This window comes from Benincasa hispida, chromosome 10, assembly GCF_009727055.1.
Source record: "Benincasa hispida cultivar B227 chromosome 10, ASM972705v1, whole genome shotgun sequence".
NCBI classification, from domain to species: Eukaryota; Viridiplantae; Streptophyta; class Magnoliopsida; order Cucurbitales; family Cucurbitaceae; genus Benincasa; species Benincasa hispida.
In genome coordinates, this window is record NC_052358.1 from 10,645,083 (window position 1) to 10,652,690 (window position 7,608).

At 32.1% G+C, this 7,608-nt stretch overlaps 1 long non-coding RNA gene across 1 annotated transcript; it reads right to left on the reverse strand.

The window, feature by feature from the left end:
- Positions 1–638: 638 nt before the first annotated feature.
- On the reverse strand, positions 639–2,177 carry LOC120087773. Its single transcript, XR_005484680.1, has 2 exons — positions 1,020–2,177; positions 639–910 (listed from the first exon to the last, which is right to left on the reverse strand). It is a non-coding gene; the product is annotated as an uncharacterized LOC120087773 (long non-coding RNA).
- Positions 2,178–7,608: the final 5,431 nt, after the last annotated feature.

A 7,608-nucleotide genomic window follows, 5' to 3' on the forward strand; every position in this document is an offset into this window, starting at 1 on the left:
ACTGCACGATCGCTTACATATACGATATTACTAAGCGATCGCATACCGATTACACTGTCGAGTGCTATTATCTAAACGATCGTTTACCTTTTTCCTAAGCGATCGTTTAACTCCCGATATTTACTAAACGATCGTATAGACGATCGCTTAGTTTTTCCTCGCGATCGTTTGGACGATCGCTCACCCTTTTCCTACACGGTCATTTACCTTTTCCTACACTATTGTTTAGACGATTGCTTACTTTTACTACACGATCATATACTTCACCTAAATGATCAAGCATATTGTCTATGCGATAGACGACCGCATCTCCCACTTGCTTGATCGTTGTGTACGGTCTCTCTTCCTCCTTCCCTCTACCAAATCCGAACAAAGCCCACACTTTGGATTCTCACTCCAAGAATACTGAGGGCTCTCAGTGGTGTTGTCTTCTCCGTTTTCTTCTGTCCGAGTGGTGACTGTTCGAGGTAGACGGTTGGGCTTCAGACTCACTCTAAAGAAAAAATCTTCATCTGGTATGATTTCTTGATCCCTTTAGCATTATGAAAGTATGTTTGAATGTATATGCAGTAATTCTGTCACAATGAACTGGAAAGATCCGCTTCTGCTCGCAAGTACTATTGAATAAGAGTTCCTTCAAGACAAACAGTCTATCAAATAAACTATTGATATAAGTTCATTTATATACACTAATAAAACCTCACACCTTCGTTCTAATGCAAATTTGAAGAAAAACAATCAAACTTCTATTAAAAACTGTGAACTATCAGTATCTATCACAAGCAAGCGGAAGGTGAACTTCTATAAGCAAGTGGTAGGAGAACTTTTATCATTGTGATAGACATAGATAAATGTCTACTTTAGCATATTCGTCAACTTCAACTTCAACGTCTGGTTCGACTTCATCTTCCTGCAAGCATATGATAGAAAGTAAGAAACTTCTAAATTTAAAAAACTTAATAATAAGATAGACACTATAGAAGTCTATCACTGTCTATCCATGATAGAATAGAACACACTATAGTTCTTTTCAACTTCAACTTCTTTTTCGATTTCATCTTCTTCTTTTTCAACGTCAACATCTTCAACATTCAACTTCCTGCAGGCATATGCATATGATAGACAGTAAGAAACTTACTTAATAATGAGATGGATAGTGGTAGAGGATTATCACTATCTATCGCAATAGACAGTGATAGTTTTCTATCGCTGTCTATATGAGATAGAATGCTATCGTTATCTATCTCCGATAGACAGTGATAAAACGTCATCGTTGTCTATATCAGATAGATAGTGATAGTTCTTTATCACCATATATCTGCGATAGACGGTAATAGGATGCTATCATTATCTATCTCAGACAGATAGTGGTAGAACAGTATCACCATCTATCACAAGTTTATGATTAACATTTATACCTTTGGTTTTAATTCTTCTTCTTGTTTTCAGTAGTTATTTTATTTACTTTGCCTAATGATTCACTTTTGACCATTTTCCTTTTAATGTTACTTACCATCTATTCATAAAATTTAGATTTAATAACTATGAACACTGAACAAAAATTAGGTTTAATAACTATGACCGCTAATAGATTGATGAGAAGAAAAGAAAAGAGTTATAAATTTAAAGAGTTTAGTAGTTACTGATGTAGTTGATTTGTTAAATCCTTATAAGATTCAGTGGCGTCGATAAAAGATAGACGAAGAAGGAGTAATAATGGCGACTGAAGAAGAATTAAGAAGAAGAAGAAGAAGAGCAAGAAGCAACGACAACAAAAGTAGAAGAAGAGCAAGAAGCAACAACAGTGGAAGAAGAAAAAGAAGAAGAAGAAGAAGAAGAAGAAGAATAGAGGAGAATTCAAAATTGGAATGATAGAAATGAAGATGAATTGTTAATGCATGCATTGGATGGAAAAATCGTTACGTGGTTCTCGTTTAACCGTGTGTTGGGTCATGCCGGTAGATTGGGGATGTTTTTTGCGTGTGAGATGGGTTTTTTTGGTATTTCAGTGGGTTGGAGTTGGGCATTGCCGAATTTGTGAAGTTTTGCTACATCTTGTAAATAATTTGGTCGATTTTTTAATATTTAAAAAGCCCCCTTATTATAAATAAAATTAAAATATAAACCCATATACAGATAAAAAATCTCTCTCCTCTCCTAAAGATCCCCATCCTTTACATATCTTTGGGCATCCAACTTCGACTGCTCATCTTCATCACTATTGTTGTCACCATCGTCGTCGCTCTCTATAAAAAGAAAACCCACCCTATACTCTTCTTCTTCCAAGAAAAAATCCCCATTCCCACCACCTTCATAAAGATCAAGATTAGAAAAGGCCATTTTCTTCTAGTTTTCACTTCTCATGAATATAGATCTCAAGTACTTAGGTTTATTTGACAATATTCCCGTTTCTATTTCTATTTTTAAGAAATAGATTTGTTTGATAATTATTTTTGTCTTTTGTTTCTAAATTTTAAGAAATATTTATGAAAAATAGGCCAAATTGAGAAACTATAAAAAGTAGTTTATCTTATTCCGTTTCTGATTGTTGTTTTTTTCTTATAATACAACAAACACTTAATATTATGGCCTCTTGCCAAAGTTGTGCACAACCATGTCAAAGAAAGTTAAGAATTTGTTTGGTAGAGAATCTGAAAACAGAAATTTGAAAATAATGGATTAAGGAAAAGAAAGTTGTATTTTATGCTTTTAGATAAGTGTTTGGTAGCAAAATTCAGAAATTAGATTCTAATTTAAACAATTACAAATTAGTTTTAGTTACCTACTATATATTAGCTGACAAAGTTTTATTAATTTATTTATGAACATGATTTTATGTTAAAAAATTGTATAATTATTATTTTGTAGATTATATAATTTATAAGATAAATTGAAAATTTATCCTTGTGGTTTGGAAGAAGTTAAAATTTAAGTCTTATGGTTTATAATTAGAATTTACTCCATATGGTTTGATAAAAGCTTCACAAATAGTCCCTATGATAGGAATTATTTAAGAAGATTGAAAAAACCATAGGAATTATACATGAAATTATATCAAACCATGGGAACTAATTCTAAAATTTATGGAACAACTTTTAACCTTATCCAAACCATAGGGACCAAATTTGAAATTTAACCTAATTTATAATACATTACATAATACATATTTTAGCTTTAAAAAAAATTGAATTAAGTTTATAGCATGACATATTATATTTCTAATTTTTTTTATTTAATATAATTCTGTATTTTAAATTTTATAATTCAAATTCTAGATATAATGGAAACATAAACATGTTGTTTTCAGAATTTACATTGTTTGGATCACAGAATCCAAAAACAATTTTAAAAAACAAAGTTCGAGTTGCTTGCTAAACTCATATTCGCTGAACTTAGTGAATTTGAAAACATTAAACATAATACAGATTGCGAACCAAGTAGACCCTAAATGCCTAAGATCAATTTCTATTGGACACAGCTAGTTGAATATGAGTCAACATCATTCAAGGCAAATGATTCAAGCTATAGATAACGTTGCATATCAAATTTGGGTAATATTTGAAGGATAGAAATAAATTTATTAGTGTTGTTAATTTTATATCAAAATTTATTTGTTTTAGATTAGGTAAGCTTTTATATTTTTTTCTTAATACGTTTTAATGCATATTATGAATGTTTTTTTCTCTATAAGACTGATGAGTTACAAAGAGCAATGCCTGAGAAAGTTTAAAATGTTATATTTGAATATTAGATATAGATATCCATAGATTCTATATCCTCATATATTATTTTTAAATATTTTTCCCTTTATCTTTTCCATGTATTTACCTTTTTATACATTGTAAATCTATAAATAGTTGTCATTGTGACCTTTAAGATATACAATTGAATAGAGAATACATTCACTCTCTACTTTCTCTTCTCCTTACTTTGTTCTGTATTCTCTTGTTTTATAACACGTTATCAGCACGAGCCTCTACCACTTTGGAGATTTTGCCGAGATTAAAGTTTGAAGTCAATTCATTAGAGATTGGAGTTGATTCATCGGAATACCAAGAACGCAAAAGGTTCGACATACTTTTTAGGTATTTTAGAATTTAAACTTACATATGGTGGGTATTTTAATTTAGTCATATATGTGATTTATATACTTGCAAATTGATTTTTAAGGTATATTTTATATTGTTTTTTTTTTTTTAACTTTTAATTAGATCAATGGTAAAAAGTTCCTAACCAATAGGTTGCATGGTAATTTTGGTTTCCTAAACTTTGTTTATACTTGGATTTGTGGAGCTATTCTCCAGTGATGAGATTTTTCAACCATTTGAACTAAAGTTTAGTCTCTATTTTATCAGTATTTGTGGTAAGCCTGCATTTGTGTACATGGACTCTGGAGTTCAACTTGGTATGTATAGAGTAATTAAGCATTATTATTAATCTATTGAAAATCCATATAAATCATTGGGCATTCAACTTTTTATTTTGTATAGATGCTTCTTTAGTGCATATGATGCATATTAACATATCTAATGTGCATTGAATAAATATATATTCAGTCTTGAATTTCATTTGAAATAAATACAAGCATGCATATGTATATTTGCTACCGTTTGCCATAAACAATTTTGAAACAAATATATATTGAATTTATATTTTTAGTTAAACTTTATGGATATGTCAAATATGCTAATGTATATTTTAAATGTTTATGATATCATTTATATTAGGGAAGTAAATCATGCATCTGTTGGATTTTATGCCCTAAAATTCGTAGATAGTAAATATTATTAATTGATTGTTATTAATAAAGAGTTATCGATGTTAATTCAATAAAGACTATTGTTTGTGTAATTTCTCTATTTTGTCTTAATAACCCTAAGTCCAATAAACTAACATCTAAGGTTGTCCTATGAATCTTGAACTATATGTGGAAACATACAAGGATCAATGTTCAAGATACAGTCTAAAGGGTCTATAGTATAGGGATAAGGTTAGGTACAATCTTTATAACACTAGGGATACGACACACTTTGTATTTGATACAAATGCAATGATCCAACGCATTCGTGTAGATGATACGCGAGTGGAGGTATCCTATGCAATGAGTTTGTATAAGACTGGACTACGAAATAGTAACCACTAGATGTAACACCGTTAACTAATTAGTTTCCTAATTCAATTGGATGACCTATGCAACTTAGTCTTAATCCTTAGTATATTATGAACTCTTGTTCACGAGAGATTGTCCTCTGACTTGTATGGGTTAGGGTAGCCAGGTCGCCGACCCAATAGACTTACCATCTTGGGGACAAGATTGATTGGAAAGTTGAGTGGGGTTTGCAAGTTTAAATGTTTTCGATTTTAGCACTAGATTACTTTTTAATTTGATTAAATTGTAAGGACTCGTTTTATTTTTGGACAATTTATTTCATGCTTCAAGTTTGTAAGTCCGTGTCATTCATCGCAAAAAGTTGTTGTGAAAAGAACCAGGGAAAACAAAAGCAAAAATAGAGAAAACAGAGAGAAAATGTGCAGTTTGGTTTTTAAGGGACAACTTTTACTAATTTGTCGATTGCGAAAGTTCTATCAGTTGGATCTTGCTAAATTTTGATCGGTACATGAAAGAAACCTAGGGTCTCATTTTGAACGGTTGGATCATCGTTTTGTGCTCTGATTTATCTGTCGTCGTCGCTGAATAGAAACAGTTTTTTCCAAATACAGACTCGATAATGCCCAAAAACGCGGGGACCCTTACAAATTAACTTTGTAAATTTAAAGAAAGCATTAAAACTGAGATTTCTATCCCGTAATCATCCATCAATAATTCATCTATAAACATTTGTCACATAAACGCAATGCAGATTATAAAACCCACCAATACTGTAAATGAATTCAATACAATAATAGAATTTGGAATAAAAAACCAACCTGACTCTGATACCAATTGAAGGAAACTCACATGAGGAGAACCTTGAGCAGAAGTGGATCGTCCAAATTCTATTAGTTATCGAATGCAAAGTTTACAGTAAACAACAAGTAGATATGTATTTAAAATAAATTACAACATGCTCTTACAAGAAATAAGTTCAAGAGATATCAAACCTCTTTCATATGTATCTAGTTCGTGCAACTCACTCAAGGAAATCATACGTAACAATCAATCTAATAAACTGTTGGGCTATATGTCCTAAAACTCGTAGTCTTATAACCAGTAAACATATATGAAGTTTATTCAGACAAGTGTTATTAATTGTTTAATAACTCTAAATCCAATAAACTACAAACCCTTGGCTATTGTCATGAATACTTGGACTTTATGTGGAGACATAAACTTGATCAAGTTTGAGATAGCCTAAATCATCTATAGTACTTGGATTAGGTTGGGTACCTTTTTCTGGAGATACTATTGAATACGACCCGCTTTATGATTGTTACAAATGTTGTAAAGTGTCATAAACGATGTGATCAGTTTGTTCATGTAAAGACATGTAAGCGGGGGTGTTCTACACGATGAGATTGTGTAAGACAGATGATGCATAGAGAATTTGAGAGAAAATTCGGTTTGAAGAAAGAGTTCTTCAACAAAATTACTGCAGTGAGCATTTCTCCTTCATCCCTTGATTCAAGCTTGTTTTGAGTCTCACAACTCAATCTAGATCACCAAGAGAATAGTGGAGAAGATCTTTAGGTGGTCTGCAACAAGATTTGGAGAAGATAGAAGTTGGAGAAGGAGCTTTAAAGAAGTTCTACAAGAGGTATGTCTTGAAATTCATTTGCTTTCTGCAAGAGCATGCTTTATACTTTGCCAAAATTAGTGAATTTGAGTGCTTAGATGATCCTTATGCTTCTGTTGTTGCTGATACAATCTTACAATTAGTATCAGAGCATCATATAAGCATTCAATTCAGTTTAATTTTGGTTTGGTGGGTGTTTTATATGGGAAATATGAAACTGATGCATTGATATGGTTTTCTGAGTTTTGGCATTTTAATTCTCTTCAATTTCTTATTTAAATTTGTAATTGGATCTTGTTTGATGATCTTTTATGTGTTAGCAAGAGTCTTTAATTTATTTGGAGTCATTAGAGTCGAAATTAATATGTAATTGAAGAAACAAGTGAATGAGGTCGAGCTGTTGTTCCAGTTTTTCCAGCTTTTGCTCAAAATCATTGTTAAGGTTTAGTTGCTAAGCGATCGTCTAGCTCCAGACACTACACAATGAGAAGAAAAGCTAGACGATCATATAGCAATGGGCGTTGGTCGTTGTGATGTTGAACTTAGACGATTGTGTACCTGCAGGAGCTAAACGGTGCGTTCAATTTGCTATATGATAGCATTAAGCAATCGTTTAGCTTTGGCGTGGGAACTTAACGAACGTTGAATTTACTATACGATGGTACTACACGATCGTTTAGCTACGATGCTCGCTAAGCGATGTGATGAAGTGCTACGCGATAGCGCTGATGGATCATTTAGATGTGGAGCTAAGCGATCGTGTAGATGAATTGCTAAGCGACGCGATGATGTTCTATACAATGGAGCTCGGATACTAAATGATGACATGAAGTGCTAGACGATGGTGTTAAGCAACCCATTGCTAGTCGTTTAG